Source organism: Canis lupus, chromosome 3 (genome assembly GCF_048164855.1).
Source record: "Canis lupus baileyi chromosome 3, mCanLup2.hap1, whole genome shotgun sequence".
Classification (NCBI taxonomy): Eukaryota; Metazoa; Chordata; class Mammalia; order Carnivora; family Canidae; genus Canis; species Canis lupus.
In genome coordinates this window covers 31,775,144-31,794,976 of record NC_132840.1, presented here as the reverse complement: position 1 = coordinate 31,794,976, position 19,833 = coordinate 31,775,144, and the positions used below count along the sequence as shown (strand labels likewise).

The following is a 19,833-nucleotide window of genomic DNA, read 5'->3' as shown; positions in this document are numbered from 1 at the left end:
ATGCTTGGCATGTTGGTTTGGGTTGGAATGAGAGGATTGAAACTGTCGTCCTCTCCAATTTTTTTTTTCAATTTTTGTATCATTTATTTATTTGAGAGAGAGTGCATGCAGGCAACAGAGGAGGGGCAGAGGGAGACGGAGGGAGGGAATCTCTTGTAGACTCTGCTGACCATGCAGCCTGATGAGGGGTGACTAGGAGGGGCTCGATCCCGCCATCCTGAAGTCATGACCTGAGCCAAAATCAAGAGTTGGACACTCAACCGACTGAGCCCCCCAGGCACCCTTTTATGTTCACTGTTATTTATTGATTTACTTATTCATTCATCTATTTAAAAGATTTTATTTTATTTATTCATGAGAGACACAGAGACACAGGCAGAGGGAGAAGCAGGCTCCCTGCAGGGAGCTCAATGTAGGACTTGATCCCAGGTTCCTGGGATCATGACCTGAGCCAAAGGCAGACGCTCAATCCCTGAGCCACCCAGGTGTCCCTATATTCACTTTTAAAACGAATCTTACCTAAGCTCTGATTTCTGGAAGCCCCACAAGGTAAAAAACAAACCAGCAAAGGTCGATGGATTTTCAGCAGCCCTGAAAAGGATGAGTGTGTTTTTAGAGTAGGGACTCCTGCTCTAGGGTGTGTGTGTGGGGTGCCCTATAGCTCGCAGCAGCTGGGGAGGACCCCCAGGATCCCAGACCCTGTGCTAGCACCCTTGGCCTCCCGGGCGCAGCCTGTACCCTGGGGATCCGCTTCCACGGTCAGCGAGAGTGTGTGTGACTGGTGTCAGGGCCAAGAATGCATCCAGGCCTCCTACTCCCAAGTCCTCCCTTCATGGAAGCTCCTGTGGCCATGCTGGGCCTTGGGGTTTTCTGTATCCTTGGTTGGTGCCCCAGGGGCTGGGCTTTCTGTGCAGGGAAGAGGACCTTGTGAGCCCAGGTCTGTCCTCAGATGAATACTTTGAGGAAGCTGTGTGAACCTCAGTTCTTCCAAACCCTTTGCACACGCAACACTCCATCCTGAGGCTTGCGCTCTCACCCTGTGTGCACATACCCATAGCTGTGGAGGCAGAGGCAGGAGCAGGTTTTCCAGGAGGGATGAGGAGACAGGAGCTGCTGGTGCACAGCACCTGCTGTCTGCAGGGACGTGGTGGGAGGGGATGGGAGGGAGTGGCTGGCCCCCCAGGGCGTTCCTCTGCCCTTACCCCCAGCCTGGTGCTGTGAGCACATGTGCCTGCCCCCTCGCAGCCCCGCCTGGGTGTGAGGGTCCATGTGGCACATGTTGCACTGAGGCCTTGGTTCAGACGTTTACGGGGCTGCAGCCTAGGGAACCCATGCCTCAGTGGGAAGTAAACTCAGCTTCCAGGTGGCTGTTTGGGGGGGGGGGTAGGGTGCTGGGGGGGTGGAGAGGCAGTCAGCTGCCAGCAGAGGCTTCAGCCAGCATTGGCGCTGGCGGTCCCTGCACATTGTGGACCGGAGTAGATATCACAGATAGAGCGCTGACTGCTGGGAAGCCTCTCCATTTTTCTAGATGCTTCATCCTCATGAGTCATGCCAATACCCTGTTGATCCACATTGAGGGGTTTGCTCTGACTGGGGAATCATCCCAGGTCCCCCAGGCACCACACGTGGGCTGCCATCCTGTTGGTGTGGCCTTGCCCTCACCGAGGGTGGGAACTATGCTTTGTGGAGCTCACCGCACTGCAGTCTGGGAAGGGCCTCTCCTGGAGGTGCTGAGAACACAGACAGCTGGACACTTTTTTGGGCCCTGGGAGACCCTGGCTGTGACAGAGGAGGCAGAGGCCACCCTGCTTCTCCTTTGGAGCTGCAGTCCCGTAGTGTTTGAGTGCCTTCAAGGGTCTGGAGCTGCCCCGAGCTGTGCTGTGTGTTCTCGGTTTCAGACACCCTGGGTCCATTTGTAAGTGGCCTGCCTCTAGGTGGCTTGGTGGATTTCTCTGGGTCCTCTTGGGTATGTGCTCATTCATCTGCAGATGCTTCTGAAGTCGGGAAGGTCTGCTGTGTGGATTAGGCCATAGCCTAGCTGGATGTGCCTGCTTGGAGTGCCGGTGGGCTGGGCCCTGGTCCGTCCCACTGCAGCACATGGGCCTTGCCCTCTGCCTGGTCCCTATGCCCCAAGATGAGCCTCTGTGAGCCCAGTGACGGGGGGTGGGGGTGGGGGATGCCCGGTGTGGGTGCTGATGGAAGAGGCCTTTCTGCTTCACCCCACAGCATAGCAGTGCCCCTCCCCATCATCTCCTTGGTCATGGGTGCTGCAGAGATGCTCGCCCCACAGAGGCCCATCTCATCCCTTCCCTGTCCCTTGAGTGACCCTGCAGTGATGCTGCCTCATCCTGAAATGACCAGATGGAATGCTCAAGACCCCATTTAGATCTTTATCTGGCTGCTTTTCATTTTAATATACTCGATACTCAGTCCGGACATGTTGAAAATACACCACCTGGCTGTCACTGCTGCCCCTGGGGATGGGCTCAGCGCCCCTGGGCATGGGAGCAGACTCTTGAACCTTGCGTGTGCTCCCTTCTGTGGGGCTGCTTGGTGTGGTCCACTTTGTTGAGGGACGGAGACACGGGCCGATGTCCCCTCTGTGTGGGCGCTCCCTTCCCCTTTGTTGCTGCTTAAGCCCAGGTCTATAGCTGCAGGGTAGATGGCACAAACCAGGCCTCCCCGTGCTGTCCTTGGGCAGGGACTTCCTGTTGTTCACGGTTTCTCCTGTGGACCTCCTGTTTCTGTCACCGCCCTAGCTGCTAGCCCCCTGCAACCCCGGCCTGCCCACACCATCGTGTCTCATGTTTGACGACACCAGCCTTCACTGTGTGGCCACATTCACCCCAGGCTGGCACCCAACTGCTGACTTGGCTCCCCATCCGACACGCTTCGGGGTCCTCGTTCCCACCTGGCTCTCTCCCAGCACCCCAGACCTGGGAGTTGGGCGCCTCTCGCTCCTCCACCTCTGGCCTTGGCCCTCCTGGGAGGCCTCACTGCTCCAGACTTGGTGAGCAGCCCGCCCATCTGTTTTCTCTGGCCCTGGTGCCTGGACAGTGCACAGGGGGCTTCCCCAGCCCCTAGGAGGCCAGCCCCCGCTGGGGTGGTGTTGGGGATCTTCCTGGGCCTTTGGTTCCTGTCTCCTGCCCTTGGGAGCGCCTCCAGCTGGCCGCCCCTGGGGGCGCCTGCCTTCTTGTTCTGGTCTCTTCAGGGCCTTCCTCAGCTTTATCACCAGACTGTTTTCTTGTCTACTTTCAGATTTTGTGATTTCATTTGTAATTTCTGAGATGTCCTTTTTTTTGTTGTTGTTTCTTTTATAAATGCTTTCACCTGTTTGTGTGTCGTGGCTGTGTGATCTCGCCTGCATCCCCAGGGGTGTTAACGGTGGTTTCCTCAAAAATCCTACTTTTGCTTTGTTCTGAGCTCTGCTTTCTCTGTGCTTGATGCCTGACTTGCAGGCTGGTCCCCGATTTTGCTCTCTTGAACCCTCCTCTTGACAGACATCTCCATGTCCTGAGCTGTCCCTTCTGGTTCCTAGGGGTCTTTCTCTGCTGCCCTTCAACCTCAGCCTGCTCTCCTCCTGGCCGCTTCCTGCCCTCACATGTGCTCATTAACTTGGTTCCTCCGTCATGGAGGAGCAGAGCTTCGGGAGATTTTTTTTTTTTTTTTAACATTGAAGATGTTATTTTTAAGCAAAGCTGTACCCAGCATGAGGCTCAAACACAGAACCCCAAAAACAAGAGCCTCAGCTCCACCCTCCATGATGGCCAGGCCCCCTTGGCGGTTTTCGAGGAGTGCAGTGTGGAAGCATTTTTGCATCTCCATCTTAAAACTAGTGTTCTTTCCTCAGATGATGCATTTTAATTACTACATTTTCTGGAGGAGTTTTCTGGATTCGCAAAAGGTTTTGGCATTTTCAGCATTGAGGGAGAAAGGATATAGAGAGCTGCTTTGAAGGGAAAGTAGAGTAACGCCAATTATTTGTGATTTTTACCCAGAAGTAACCTCAGACAAGCTGGGTTTGTGTCCTTGGAATGCCTTATTCCATGCTAGTGTGCACGTGTGTGTGAGTGCCTGTCCACACGGGAGTCACGGTCCTGGAAGGCCCTCTGCGTCTGTGACTGGGTATGGTCTTGATGACGTCTGGAAGAATGACTCAGGCCCCTCAGTGTAAGATTTAATCACCCCAAGCAATGATGAAGTTCCAAATTCTGTTGAGTGGAATGCAGGGTGAAGGAGGAATGTGAGCTAAGACATTCTAGAACTGTTTTTTAGAACAGGTTGAAAACTCTTTGTCAAAGAGTGAAAAGAACCAGCCACAGAGGTTTGTGGGGAGAGTCTCATGATCCTTGCTCCTTGTCTGGAACTTTTTCTCTTGAGAATTCTTAGTAGGCTTTGTTCTATCTGATTGCCCAAAGGCTCAGGGCACCTTCTCTGGGAAGTGTGGTCTGTAGCTTTCTGTCAAACATTTGCTTTGGTTTCTTCGTTCTTGGCTTTGGGTCAGTCCCTCATTCTTGCTGGTTTTCTAGGCCAGTAGTTTCTTAAACTGAGCTTCAGAATTCTTAAGAATGAGTAGCTTCTCGGTCATTTACCTCCAAAGTGTCTGATTCCTAGGTCTGAGGTAGGGCCTGAGTGCTTACATTTCTAACAAGTTCCCAGGTGATGCTGCTGCACGGTGGGGAACCTCTTGGAAGAACCCCTGATCTGCAGCTCTGCCTGCTGGGGCCCTGAGCCAAATCCAACCCCCACTCCGTTTTGTAAATAAAAGTTTTATTGGCTCCTGACCACGCCCATTTTTGTTCACATTGCTTGTGGTTGCTTTTGTGATACAGCAGCAGCTTTGAGTAGTTGTGAGTGAAAGCGCATGGCCCTCAAAGCTAAAAATACTTAGGATTTGGCCCTTTACAGGAAAAGCTTGCCAATTCCTGATCTAGAGAAAGAAATGATTTTAAGGCAGTGCTACTGTATTTTTGTGAATCTTAATGGGATGGAAACGGATATGTTTGGGATCAACCATAGAAGAAACGGTGGCCTTATCCTGCTAGTTTACATTTGTCCTTGACCTGTGGAAATTGTTTAAGACCACGGAACAAATAAATTCTGCAATATAAAGGGTCTGGTTGGGATAATTGCTGTATAGTTATTTTTAAAAACAGCTTTTTTTTTTTTAAATTTTTATTTATTTATGATAGTCACACACAGAGAGAGAGAGGCAGAGACAGACGGAGGGAGAAGCAGGCTCCACGCACCGGGAGCCCGACGTGGGATTCGATCCCGGGTCTCCAGGATCGCGCCTCCAGATCGCGCAAAGGCAGGCGCTAAACCACTGTGCCACCCAGGGATCACTAAAAACAGCTTTTTAAAGATACACTCAACATAATAAGCTGCATGTAATTAAAACATTATAGTCCGATAACTTTAACAAATGTGCACGTGTGTAGAACCATTACTGGAGTCACGATAAGGAGCCTGTCCCTCACCCACAAAGTGTCCCTGTGTCTGCTGTGATTCCTCCCTCCTGCCCCTCTCCTCCCCCACCAGGCACTGTCACTGGAGATGAGTTTGTCTTCTCTGGAGCTTTATATAAATGACATTTCTCTCTCTCTGGTTGTTTTTGGTCTTCTTCCACTCAGCAGAATTATTCTGAGGTTCTTCAGCATAGTTGCACGTGTTTAACTGCTAGGTGGTGTTCCATTGCCTGGGTTTGCTGCTCAGTGTTTATGCATTCACCTATCCGAGTGATTGGATCATTTCTAGGTGTTGGCTATTAGGACATTCACGTGCAGGTTTCTGTAGGGACGTATGAGTTTTGTTCCCATGGAAGCAGACCTTGCAATGGAATGGCTGGGTCATGCATGGGTGGAGGTGTATGTTGAACTTTTTGGAAATGCCAAGCTATTTTTAGCGGATGTGCGGTGGCATCTCATTGTGGTTCTAATTTGTGTTTCCCTGAAGACTACTCATGTTGGGCTTCTCTTCATGTGCTTCTTTGCTGTCTGTAGGTCTTCTGTGGTGAAGTGTCTGTTCAAAATTTTGCCTGTTATTGAAGCAGTCATTGTTCCTATTGTTGAGTTTTAAGACTTATTGCTGTGTTCTGGATGCAAGCCCCTTTCACACTGATGCTTTACAAACATTCCTTCCGTCTCCAGCTTGCTTGCTTGCTTTTAAACATTTTATTTATTTGAGAGAGAGAACGAGCAGAGGGAGAAGCAGACTCCCTGCTGAGCAGGGAGCCCTACACAGTGCCAGGACCTTGAGACCACAATCTGAGGCTTTGGTCTTTCTTAATAGCATCTTTGGAAGAGTTGAATGTAAAGATGTTGATCAACTCCGATGTATCAGTTGTTTTGGAACGTGGTGTGCTAGCTTACAGACCTTTGCCTAACCCAGATCACAGAGCTCGCCCCCCCTGTGCTTTTTCCTGGAAATTTTGTAGCTTAAAGATTTGCATTTAGGTCTTTGATCCATCTTGAGTTAATTTTGGGGAATGGTACAAGGTGTGCATCCGCGTTCATACCCTTGCTTCTGGATATCCAGTTGTTCCAATACCATTTGTTATAAAGTCTGCTCTTTGTGGATTATCTTTGCCCTTTCGTTAAAAAAGCAGTTGTCCATATGTGTGTAGGTTTATTTCTGGATGCTGTTGTGTTCTCTTGATCTGTTTGTGTATCTTTCCATCACTACCCTGCTGGTCAAGACTGCTACAGTTTCATAGCTGTTGCAGTCAGGTAACAGGAGCTCCCTCTGTGTCTCCATATGCAGATCAGTTTGTCATTTTGATGAGAAAAATCTTGCTAAAATTTTGATTAGGATTTAGGTGGGTCTACAGATGGATTTGGGAAGAAGAGACTTCTTAACAGTATTGGGTTTTCCAAACTGTGATCAAAGTGCACCACTCTGTTTATTTAAGTTGTTCAAAATTTCTCTTAGCAATAGTTCATAGTTTTCAGGGCACAGGCCATGATGCCTTTTGTCAGATTTATTGGATTAGTACCAAGTTTTTCTTTTTTGGTATTACTGTATGCAGTACTGCTTTTTACTTTTTATGTTTCTGTTCTTTTGTAGTTTCAAGTTTTTATTTCAATTCTAGTAAATGTACAGTGTAATATTAGTTAACATATGGTGTTTAAATAAAGTTTTAAGTAGTACTACTTTTTTTGAGATTTTGTTTACTTATTGAGAGAAAGATGGAGAGCGGGCATGAGCAGAGGGGGAGGAGCGAGGGATGGGGAGAAGCAGAACCCCCACAGAGCAGGGAGCCCTGACTAGCCTGGAGTCTCCATCCCAGGACCTTAAGATCACGACCTGAGCCAAAGATAGATGCTTAGCCTACTGAGCCCCCCAGGTGCCCCAAAGTAGTACTACTTTTAAAATTTCTGTTCCTGGTTAGTACAGTTGACATTTGTATAGTGACCTTGCATCCTGCATCCTGGCAACTTACTTATTCTAGCAGCTTTTTTTTTGTAGATTCCAACCTGTTCCCTGCAGAGACACTAATGCCACCTGTGAATAATAAAGACAGTGTGACCTCTCCCTTTACTTCTGGAGGTCCAGGATCTGTGGTGCCTGCTGCATGGGATGGGTCCACAGTGTGGTGCTGGTGGGGGTCGTGGTGGTGGTGCAAGCCACCAGCCTGGCCCCTGGTCCATGGCAGGCATGTGGGCTCTCCTCCAGGTGCGCTTGGTTGTGGGTAGATGCTGCTTACTGGACTGAGGGAGTCCCTACTGTTCTGTTCCTGGTTTCTTTTGATCAGGAATGAGTGCTAAATTTTGTTAAAGCTTTTCTGCATTTACTGAGATTATTAATACGATGAATGTCTTTCCCAGTCAGTTACATTGACTGATTTTAAATGGCAGGTAAACTTTTCATTCCTGGGACAGATCTCCTTTGGTGCCAGTGTATTATTATTTTATTGTTGTCATTATTAATTAGTCTTTTTTTTTTTTTTTTTTTTTAAGTAAGCTGTAAGCTCTGTGTGGAAGAGTTGCAGGCTCTGCCAGGTGAGCCTGCCAGGCGCCCCCCAGTATGTTATCCTTTTACGATATTGTTGAGATTGACTTGGTAAAATTTTGTTTATGATTTTTGCATTTATATTCATAAGGGCTATTGGTCTGTGGTTTCTGGTTTTGTTTTTTGTTCTTCTAATGTTTTTTTGTCTAGTTTTAGTATCAGAGTAACATTGGATTCATAAAATTATTTAGTAAATATTCTCTCTTAAATTTTCTGGAAGAGATTTGTTTTAAAAATGCGTGGTAGCACTTACCTTTGGAAGCCCGTCCTTGTCTGGAGGCCTTTATGTGAGGGTTTTAACAAGGCAGGGCCGCCCCTGCTGCCCGCCCTGCTTGAGAGTGTGAGAGTGCGTTCGGGAGTGATGGCACAGTCTGAGTTGTCAGCTTTGTTGTCATGAAGTCCTTCACGATATCCCCTTCTTTTTTTCTAAACAGCTACAGAAATGAGTGCTGATGTCACCCCCATGGTCCTGATGCTGACCGTTTCTTCTTTCCTGATGAGTCCAGCAAGAGACATATCACTTGTACTGATCTTAGAGAACCAGTTTTGATTTCACTGATTTTGATAATGTTTTCTACTTCATTGATTTCTGTCTTGATCTTTATAATTTCCTTTCTTTGGCTTTGCTTTGGGTTGAATTGGTCCTTTTGCTATTTTTATAAGTTGGAAGCTGATTTATTCATTTAAAACTATTTTTGTTTTCAGGGGATACCTGGGTGGCTCAGCGGTTTAGCCGCCTGCCTTTGGCCCAGGGCGCGGTCCTGGGGTCCCAGGATCAAGTCCTGCATCGGGCTCCTGGCGTGGAGCCTGCTTCTCCTTCCTCCTGTATCTTTGCCTCTCTCTCTCTCTCTCTCTCTCTCTTTCTCTATGTCTATCATAAATAAATAAATAAATCTTTAAAAAAATTAAGACTGTTCTTGTTTTCTGATAGAAATATTTGGTTTTCTCCTAAGTCCTGTTTTTGGGATTTCACACAGATTCTGATGTGCTCTGTTTTCATTTTCATTCAGTTCAAATACTTTATAATTGCCTTTTGATTTTTTTCTTTGCATATGGGTTATTTAGAAGTGTGTTAGTTTGCCAATACTTGAGAATTCTCCAGAGATCTCTTTGTTACTGATTTCTAATTGAATTCCACCTTGGTCAGAAGACACACTCTGTGATATGGACCCTTTTAAATGTACTGAGACTTGTATTTAGCCCAGAATATAGTCTTTCTTAGTGAATGTTTTCTGCACTTCTGAGAAGGACCTGTGCTGAGTGGGGAGCTTTGTAAATGCTATTCAGGTCAGGTTGGTGATGATGGAGTTGTATCTTTGCTGATTTTCTGTTTATTGCCCTATCCAGTTTTGGTGGAAGAGGGTTGATGTCTTGTAGTGTAATTGTGAATTTGTCTCTGTACAGTCATACTGGTTTTTGCCTTGTGTATTTTGTAGCTTTGTTATTTGGGGCATTAATGTTTATACTTTATTTGTATTTGATTATATGATGTTTTATCAATATAATTCTCTGCATTGTCCCTGATTAATATTCTTTGCTCTGAAACCTTTGTCTAATATTAATACAGCTAGTTTTCTTTGGAGTCTTGTGAGCATGGCATATCTGTTTCCATCCTTTTTTTTTTTAAGATTTTATTTATGTATTTATGTATTTATTTTTAAAGATTTTATTTATCCACAAGAGACACGAGGGGGTAGGGAGCAGAGACACAGGCAGAGGGAGAAGCAGGCTCCATGCAGGGAGCCAGACATGGGACTTGATCCTGGGTCTCCAGGATCACAACCTGGGCTAAAGGCGGCTCTAGACCCCTGAGCCACCCGGGCTGCCCCTAAGATTTTATTTTTAAGTAATCTCTGCACCCAATGTGGGGTTGGAGCTCACAACCCTGAGACTGAATCATGTGTCATCCCCAGCTGAGCGACTGGATGCCCTGCTTTCCATCCTCTTACTTTAACCTGTGTCTTTAGTTTTTGTGTGTGTGTATGTGTGTGTCTTTAGTTTTAAAATGGGGTTCCTGTGGGCTACAAGCGGCTCCTCTGTCTGATCTGATAGTCTCTGCCTGTATTTATTCATTTACTTACCCATTTTTCTCTGCCTTGTGATTAGGGAGTTGATATGATGACATTTAGTATGATTATTAATAAGATTAGGCTTGGATCTTTTGTCTTTTTGATGGTTTTCTGCTCTCTTTTGCTGAATCAAACACTGTGATCCCATTCCCTCTCCTTGCAGGCTTGTTTGCTGTACTCATGATTCCTCTGGGACTTAGCAGACGGTGTGGTGTGCATCCCTTTGGCTCCCCAGTGGCCCACAGTGCTCTGTCTGGAAGAGTGTGACTGGAGTACCCCCCACCCCCCTGGGTGACCATGCAGGGGTCTCGACCAGTGCCTGTGAGCTCTGTAATGCATCCTTACTAGTTGTACTTCTTGAAGGTGTTGAAGTGATAAGGAACAATTTCTTGCATTTTGTCTATATAGTCACCAGCCCTGATACTCTAGGTACTCTAATCCTCTTGTCGATGAGGATGTCCATTTGGGTGTGGTGTTCTGCTGGAGAGTGTCCTTCAACTTACTCCAGAGTGTGGGTCTGCTGTTGGTGAGTTTGTGTGTCTCAAACCTCCTCATTTTCCTTATTTTTTGAAAGATATTTGCAGTGGGTATAGATTTCTAGATTGTCAGGTTTTTCTTTCTTTGATACTTTTTTTTTTTAAGATTTTATTTATTTATTCATGAGAAACAGAGAGAGAGAGAGGCAGAAACACATGCAGAGGAGAAGCAGGCTCCATGAGGGAGCCTGATGCGGGACTCAATCCTGGGACCCCAGGATCACGCACTGGGTAGAAGGCAGGTGCTAAACAGCTGAGCCACCCAGGTGTCCCTTTATTATACTTTAAAGAAGCTGTTCTGCTGTGGTCCTGGTTTCTCTTTATGTGACGTCTTTTCAGATTTTTGCTTTGTCTCTAGTTTGGAGCATCTTGATCTTGATGTGCATTATTGTAGTTCTCTTTAAATTGCACATGTTTGGGGGTAGTTAATGAGACTTTGGGGTTTATTGTTTTTCTTTGGAAAACTTCTGTCCATTCTTTCCTTCCTTTTTTTTTTTTTTTCCTAAGCAGGCTCTGTGCCCCGCATAGAACCCAGTGTGCATCTTGAACACATGAGGCTGAGACTAAGAGTCGGATGCTCTACCAACTGAGCCCTGAGTGCCCCCGGCCACTACTTTTCAAGGCTCTCTTCCCGCCCCAGAACTTGGGCACCCTCCTCTCCCCTAGCCCTTGGGCACCTGGGTCACACAAGTACTTGAAGTGGTCCCTCTGCTCATGGGTGCTCTTCTCATTCTTCTTCACCCCCTTTACTCAGGGTTTCTGTGGCTGTGTGTTCCAGCTTGAGAGTCGTCTGCACATGTCTGCTGCCACCCCATTTGGTATAGCATGCATCTCCACAGGGGTGACTTGGGACTTCATCGAATTTCCATATCTCTGTTTAACTTGTTGAATGTGTGGAATACAGCTTAAATAGTGGTTTTAATATCCTTTGTGAATTCCTTTCTTAAAAATTTTATTTATTTAGTAAAGACACACACACACACACGCAGCGGGAGGGGCAGAAGGAGAGGGAGAAGCAGGCTCCTTGCTGAGCAGGGCACCTGGTGCAGGACTCAATCCCAGGACCCTGGGATCATGACCTGAGCTGAAGGCAGATACTCAACTGGCTGAGCCCTGCAGGCACCCCATCCTTTGTGAATTGTTATATCTTTGTCTGTTCCGGTCAGTTTTAATGGATATTTCCCATTACGGTTCACATTTTCCTGCTTCTTTGGCTGTGCACATTTTGAAATTTATGTCTGAGAGCTGAATGTTTCTGTGTTTCTATAAATCTTCTTGAGCTTCATTCCTCCTGAGGTGCAATTAAGTTATTTGGAGATAAGTTGATCCTCTTGTTTGATTTGTTACATGGGTCCAGAGCAGTGCCCTTTCTGGGGCTAACTATTCCCCATACTATACAAAACCTTCCCAGGATTTTGGGACCCCATGAATTCAGAGGTTTCCCAGCCTGCCACTGGGTTGGGTAAGAGCCCCAGGCCCTGCTCCCACTAATTGTCCTGGTGATTCTTTCCCGGCCTCATGTGCCTTCCTTGCACGTGTGTGCTGGTCTGTGCTGGGCAGACCTGGGGCCTCTCAGTGCCATTCCACCCACCCCGAAGACATAGCAGCAGGAGGCTGGTGCTGTTGGAGGGCTCACTGTGGTTGCGTCTGTGTCTAGGGGTCCCTGTGCTTAGACTCTTGATGTCCAGTGCCTTGAGGGTGGGTGGCTCCTGGGCCCTGTCTGGGTTTTGGTGCTTCCAGGCCCCAGGGGAGGTGGAGGGGTCATTGGCCCCTGTGACACCATCTTGGCTGTAGGTGGGTCCTCTCCTTCCGGTGTGATTGCCGTCTCCAGCTAAGATCAGCTTTCCACTTCTCTAACCATACGCTCTCTTGAGTGACATTGGAAATGTGAGGTAAAAAACAGAAGAGCTGCTGTCCTCTTGCTTGATGTGGACATCTGTGGCCTGGGAGGCTCCTTTGCAAAGGACACACCAAAGGCTTTCTGGTGTGTCCCTCTAGGATGGCTGTGTGACTGCTGCAGAAAGCAAAAATAACTCAAGACTTTGAATGACAGATCCTTGGGGGTGATCTCAGCTGTAGGAAGGAAGGTGAGCAAATCAAGCTCAGAGGTAGAAGGTTTTAAAAAATCGCTGAATTGTGCTGACTGGCATGTCCATTGTGAGTGGATATGTTTTCTTTTTTGCAATAATTTTGGCTGCATTAAATTCGTTTTGTTAACATCTTCATTACTGCCTTTTCAATTTTAGTCAGAATTGATTATGAACAAAGTGCCATGATTTTGACTATTCAGAGCAGCAGCTGCAGCAAGGCAGCACTTCACCGGTCTGCTAACAGGCTCATGTCCACGAGCTCTTGGTCACACCTGCAAAAATAGGCTCTGTGTCCCTGCGCTGTGGTGACACCTGTGAGACCGGGGTTGGTGTCCACGAGCTCTCTGTGACATCTGTAAGCACTGACAATGCTAACAGTTGAGGAGCTGGCTATTGGGGAAAGGGTCTTCACCCTTCCCTTGAAGTGCCACTCAAAATTCAGCTTGAGCAGAGATAGAATTGACTGTTTTAGCTTGTTTATAAAAATTGCCAGACAGTGTGCTCCCTCTAAGAGTGAGGAAGTGGCATGTTTGTGATGCTGTTCAGGGTGTAGCAGAGAGCAGTATGAATGACCTGCATTGTCTAGGGTGAGTATTGTGGCCTTGAAATACCACGTCCAGCCAGAGCCTTCTCTTAGGACTGGAGGCTGGTCAGTGGCTTGGGGTCTCAGCCAGGCTGGGGGGGTGGTGCTGTGTTCTCACAAGCTACCTCAGGGAAGGGGGCTCTGGGACCACAGGTCGGTGCTGCTCTGCTCTCATCTGAAAGGCATGGGGTGCGAGGAGCAGGGTGCTGGGCCAGACCATAGGAGAAAGGCTTGTTCTGAGGAGGGGACTACCCTGTGTGGCTCTCGACATCTCAGACCCCGCGGGGCCTCAGCATGCTTCAGGGACATGATGCCCTGGGCATCTTGGTGCTCGGTTGAATCATGGACTCTGCTTCCAGACAGTTCTTGGTGGCTGGTCCAGGGTTCTGCCGCCTATGATTGGGAGGACTTGATAGAAGCCTTGGTTTATGCTCAGAGCTTGTATCAGAGGCCACTTCAGGCTGGAAGTTCTTCTAAGCAGCCTGGGCTGGCCTCAGCTCTGTGGTCAGCTCTGTGCTCTGTGGCTGCTGTTCTGGCACAGAGGGGACGGTGGCTGCCCTGGCTTCCTGGACGAACCTTGCAGGTTCATGGCTGCTGTGCCCTGCAGCTGGCCTCCCAATGGATGTCGCTCATTCCTACAAACTGTGTGCCAGGGTACTGCCACTCAGGACCCTTCTGAGGGCACTCCACGGAGCTGCTGGACCTCCCAGGCACAGGCCTGCAGCTCAGACAACCAGTTGTATGGCAGGGCCTTGGGCCTGGGAAGCTGGTACCATGTTATTTCTGCTGATGTTCTGGGTCTTTCCCAGCTGCCGCTGCTGCTGCCGCCGCTGTTCTTTGCCCCAGTGCGCACCTCCCGCCCTGCCCCGCATTCCTTTATCCAGGCTTTCGGGACACTTGGAGCCAGGTACCGGGTCCAGTCCTTGAGCAAGCACACTTGGGTGCTGAGTGAGGGGGCAGGAGTCCTGCTGGGGAGCAGGACTTTGATCGCTAATGGTACCTGAGTGGGCGACCAAGTGTCCAGCATGTTGGGAGGGGAGGAGCCCCTGGCTGCGTCTCGACTGCTAAGGTGTGGTTCACTGTCTGCCTGTGCTCTTTGCTGCGTCAGTGGGACCCTCATTGGTCCGTGCTGCCTGGGGAGCTGTGTTCAAGTACACAGGCCCCCTGCCCAGCCTCCCCAGGCAGTGCCAGGTGACCACAGAGCAGCCATGGGGCAGAGGCTGCACACCAGAGAAGATGAGGAGGAAGCAGGTGGGGCCAAAGACCCTTGCCTGGTGCCCACCCACCTGATGGAAGTCACATACTCCCAGGTCACTCAGAAAGGACCATACTGAACCACATCTGATTTGGTTTTGGAGGTGGCAGTGAGTTTTCCTGCTGGTTTTATAGCATGGTTCTCTCCCTGAGCAGGAGGGGGCAGGGGGCGAGAGGCTGCCAAGCTTAGGAACTTAGGGTGCCTGCAGGGCCCCCTCAGTGGGCAATGTGCACAGCAGCAGGGGTGGGGGCATAGCAGGGAGGCTCTGATGGTGTCTGCTCTTGGGCTGTGACAGCACTGTCCCAGACAGCATGGTACTTGGGTTTGTGCCTGCCCCCCGCCCCTGGGAGGGTTGGGGGTTAACAGTGGGTGGCCCCCTCACCGGGAGACAGTAGGTTTGCTTTGCTGGTGAGCACCAGCTCAGGGCAGCAGTGGCCGGAGGTTGCTCCCTGGCCTGTACTGGCCCGGGGAGTGGCCATGATCAGGGTGGGCTTGCAAATCAGTGAAGACCCACCCATGTCCCTGCATGTCCCCCTCCGTGATAGCCTCTCACTGCAGGGGAACCCATTGGTGCTGGGTGCCAGGTCATCTGCCAGTAGGGTGTAGTTTGGGGCCTCTGCCTCTTGGGTTTTGGGTTCTTTATGGTTTTCAACATGAGCAGTTTACCTGATGCCAAGGCTGGCTGCAGCCTGCTGACCTGCACTGGCCCCCTGGGAGTGGAGGTGTGGCTTCAGGTCCTGGACTCCGTCTGCGTTTACAAGAGGTCAGGCGGTCATAGGGTGATGAGGCCTGCGGGCCCTGGGCCTCCATCTGGTGATTGTAAAACGGGCAATACACATTTTTGGAGGGGGGATGGTAGAGGAACACACTGCCGACGGTGTCAGGGGCCGCCCTCCCTGTGTCCCCCCTCCCCCGGCAGACACCTTTGTGGCTCTTTTCTCCTGATGTCTGTGCTGAGGGGTGAAAAGTTCAGGCTGTCCCATCTCCAAGGGGATCTGGGTGTGGGGCAGAGCCACATGCTCACTTTCCCTCCTTCAGGTCCCTGAATCCTGAGGCTGGTCTGACGGGGGGGGGGCGGAGGGGAGACAGGACATGGACGGACGGACCCGGGAGCTGACCATGCAGACCCACATGCACTCCACAGGACTCTCCACTGGCTCAGCTGTGGGGCCAGGCCTGGGACCCACAGATAAGTTTCCCTGAACCCCCTCCTGCTGGGCCATCCCTGGGCGGGGTTTTGGGGACTCTGGGGTCTGCATAGGGTCACTGCCCGCTGTAGGGGGTGGGGGAGCCAGGGGACCTTTAGGACAGTCCCTTCACCTGTAGTCAGGCTTGCCCTCATGCTGCCCCCTCCACATTAGCTCTTCCTGGCTGATATAGGTAGATGGCAGCTGACCCCCAGAAGTCTGCTGGGGCTTTGGGGGAGCTGTTGGGTGACATCCTTCCTGAGGTAGCCTTCTTCCCCAGGGGTGGGGGTTGGGCTGTGTGTAGCTTTTGCCTGGTGGTCTCAAAGCCTCAAGCGGTCAGCCTTCCTTAATGGAGGGCCCATGTGGTGTCCTGTTGCTCCTGGCCACGTGGGGGCGAAGGGCCAGTCTGGGGACTTGGAGGCCGAGATCAGCACTGCTGGAGCTGAGGGTGGGTTTGTGAGCTCCGTGTGCCCTGCACTGGCCCAGACTCTCCTTCATGTCAAGCAGCTCCTGCCCCTCCACCCCCCAGAAACCTTTGTGCCTTTGAGCCCACCAATCCGTCAGGGGCTCACAGTTGGCTCCCTGGCTCATGGGAACTTGGGGGATTCTGGGGCAACCCCTCCCCCCCCAGGCTGGGGGCCAAAGGTCCGGGAGATGCCAAGGACAAATGTCTTAGCCGTTGAGGCTGATGTAGGGGAAGGGCTGCCTGGCTAGGTTTCTAGAAAGCCACTTCTTGAAAGGAGACTTGGTCCCCAAAACAACAGGCATTCCCTGGTTCAGGGAGGCTGGGGGGTCATGCCTGTCCCAACTACTTGTTTCTTTTTCTGCAGGGGTCAGCGGCCCCATGGGCAGGTGCAGGGCCATCTGAGCTGAAGAGCCCAGGGAGGGTGGCCTGGCTGTGGGGGTGCCCCGCCCCCAGCCACCTTGTAGGCCCTGCCAAGAGCTGGGTCAAAAGGTCACTGCCCTGATTTTTGTTGCTGCCTCTGGAGTTCCCACGACCCTCGCCCTCAGCACAGACGGACAGGCGTGGAGCTTTGACAGGGCCTTTCAGGGGATGAAAAACACGCCAAGAGGTTAGAATTGCAAGCCACCAAGGTGAAATGGTTCTGTAGCTTAAAAATGGCATTAGAAGCTGAGAACACACACATACAGGCTGAGGTTTCAGGCAAGTGGAAAACAGAGCTAGTTGGGGCAGTGCCATGTCCCAGAGCAGAGTGCTCCACAGAGGGGCTATCGAGGTGGCCGTCCCAGGGCCATCTGTGCATGTGGGACTGTGTGTGGGGCTGAGGGACCCCGGGCGGTCCCGTGTGGGAGCGTGCGGGAGTGTGCAAGGAGTGTGGGAGTATGCAGAAGTGTGTGAGTGTAGGAGTGTGTGCGGGGGGTGGCCCGTGTATGGGGGTGTGCAGGGAGTGTGCAGATAGTGTGTGGGAGTGGGAGTGGGTGGCACACATGCAGGAGTGTGTGTGGGTGGCCGGTGTGCAGGGTTGTGCAGGAGTGTGGGAGTGTGTGGGAACACCTGGTGTGCAGGGAGTGTATAGGAGTGTGGGGGTGTGCAGGGAGTGTGTGTGGGCGGCTTGTGTGCAGGGAGTGCAGAAGTGTGTGAATGTGGGAGTGTGCACGGAGTGTGTGTGGGCGGCCATGTGTGGGGGTGCGCAGGGAGTGTGCAGGACTGGGTGGGGACGGCATGTGGGAGTGTGCAGCTTGCATGGGCTCAGGCATGGGGAAGTCCTTTGTGATTTAAAAAAAGAACTACGGAGGGTGAGTTGGTTTGCATTTCTGTCTTGTGACTGATTGCCCCAGAAGCCCTTAAATTAGACACCACTGTGTCTTGTAAATATTGTCCTCGCTGTAATTATACGTTTTATCAAAACCAAGACTTCCCTATTGCTGTTTTAGCATGTGGTCTGCAGGGTCAGAGTCTGAGTTGTCTCTGCGCTCCTTTGTCAGCGTGTTCTGGGCCCAGTTCTCTGGCCCCCAGAACAGGTAAGCTACTTCTGCCCACAGGGGACAGCCGGTGCGGTGGTTTCCCTCTGACCAGCATCCCTGGACCCCAGGTGTCCCCCGCAGGACCCCCCCTACCCCCCACTGAGCGCCCTGGCCACTTACCTCGTTTAGAGAGGCTTCCTCCCAGGGGGCAGGAGCACCAGGTCTTAAATCAGGGCCTGCTGGGCGTTAGTAAAAGCGATCACCGGCCGAGGGAGCACCTGAAAACACAGGCTGCTTGTCCTTTCCGCCAGGAAGACATTTGTTACGTTGCCAGCAGCCCCGAAGCCCAGCTGTCTGTCCCAGGCTTGCTCTTCCTTAGATGACCCCTGAGGCCATCTGGTCCTTTATGCAGTACCATTTGTGGGTCTGTGGCACACACCTGGGACTCAGGTTCAGTGGGCTCTGTGCCCCAGGCTGGTGGTCACTGTTCTCCTTCTTGGCCATGCTTTTCCATTTGTGCCATTCCAGTAGATTCTTGGGTGTGCTGGTGTAGACTGATGTGAGCTGGGCTTGCACTTGTGTTGTGGGTGAGATGCAGCCATTGCACAGACCTATGAGCAAGATGTGGAACAGTGAGGTGGAGCAGTCTGCCTGGTTCCTCTCCACTGTGCACCTGCAGTGGGATAGGAGGGTAGGCCCTCATGCCTGACTCTCCTGCAGCCTGAGGCTGAGACTCCGCATACCCCATGCGCGGAGGACAGAGGTGGATAGGTCTGGCATCTGGCTCTGGAAGAGCACTCTGGTGACAGTGCCCGTGGAACTCCTGTGCCAGCTCCTGGTCTCTAAAAGGGGCCGCTGCAACCTCTCACTCTGTAGGGCTTGGTGACTGTGAATGTGGGATACTGGTAGGCCCTACAGCTGAGGGGCAGCGCAGGGGCTGGCCCATGTGCTCTGTGCTCCGGAGGGGGAGTGCACAACCACACAAGGATGAGGGGCCAGGGTTCTGGGGTTCTAGTTCTAGGGCTTGGCATCCTGAAGGGGCCCTTCCTGTGGACCACCTTGGGGTCATTCAGCAGACTTCATGTATATGGAGGATGTGAGTGACCTTCTGGTTCTCAAGGTAACTGAGAGCATTCTGGGCAAGGGCGGTCATCTTCCCTCCTACCTTCCTGTAGCTCAGCTTCCCCACCTCGCTCCCAGTGCTCTGTCCTTCCGTTTTCTGTGTTTGTCAGGAAAGGGAGATTGTTCACAGGCTGGAAGTGCTGAAGTATTTGGGGAAACCACCCTCACACCTCTGTTCTGGTTTCTTTTCTGAACTGTCAGAGTGTTTCTGCTACGAAGCTTGTGTGCACTTCCCCGCGATGTGGCACAGATGGGTGCCACACACTCAACGTCCCTCTGTCTCTGCCCACGTGATGCCTGAGGTTCTGTGCCGACACTGTGGCTGTGTGTGTTCTGGCATGTGAACAGCCTGTGTTGTCCCCCCGCCCAGTGCGGCCTGGCTCTCGTCCATCCTACCCCACGACAGGCAGCCCCAGTGATGCCTGGCCATGTGCAGCCCTACAACGTGCTTCTAGAAGTGGGGTGCCAGGTCAGGTGTGTCAGTCAGTGGGACTTACAGGACGCAGGGCAAGGGCCACTCCCTACAAGGGAGAGAGGCTATGCTCTGGCTCCTGCTCCTGTTGCCATATCCATTTTTTAGTAGGTTTTAAAAAAATTCCAGGGGATCCCTGGGTGGCTTAGTGGTTTAGTGCCTACCTTTGGCCCATGGCGTGATTCTGGAGTCCCAGGATCTAGTCCTGCATCAGGATCCCTGCATGGAGCCTGCTTCTCCCTCTTCCTGTGTCTCTGCCTCTCTCTCTCTCTCTCTCTCTCTCTCTCTCTGTATCTTTCATGAATAGATAAATAAAAACTTTAAAAAAAATTCTAACTAAACTACAGTATAATATTGTGTCAGGTGTACGGTATAGTGATTGAGCACTTGCACACAATCCCCGGTGCTCATTACAACAGATGTGTCCTTCAGCTCCCTCCACACCACCCCACCCCAGTGACTGTCCATGTGGTCTCTTTAGTTAAGAGTCTGTTTTTTGGTGTACCTTTCTCTTTTCCCCATTTGCTTATTTTTGTTTGTTAAATTCCCCATATGAGTAAAATCATGTGGCATTTGTCTTTCT

The 19,833-nt window shown here is 50.8% G+C and overlaps 1 protein-coding gene and 1 long non-coding RNA gene across 6 annotated transcripts in view; both read left to right on the top strand.

The window, feature by feature from the left end:
* The window catches only part of SKI (SKI proto-oncogene), a 70,648-nt gene that overhangs the window by 18,540 nt on the left and 32,275 nt on the right, over window positions 1–19,833 (top strand). The gene's annotated exons all lie outside the window — the stretch shown is intronic.
* LOC140630238 (uncharacterized) lies at window positions 550–9,939 on the top strand. Its single transcript, XR_012028038.1, has 3 exons — window positions 550–4,324; window positions 5,193–5,390; window positions 8,445–9,939. It is a non-coding gene; the product is annotated as an uncharacterized lncRNA (long non-coding RNA).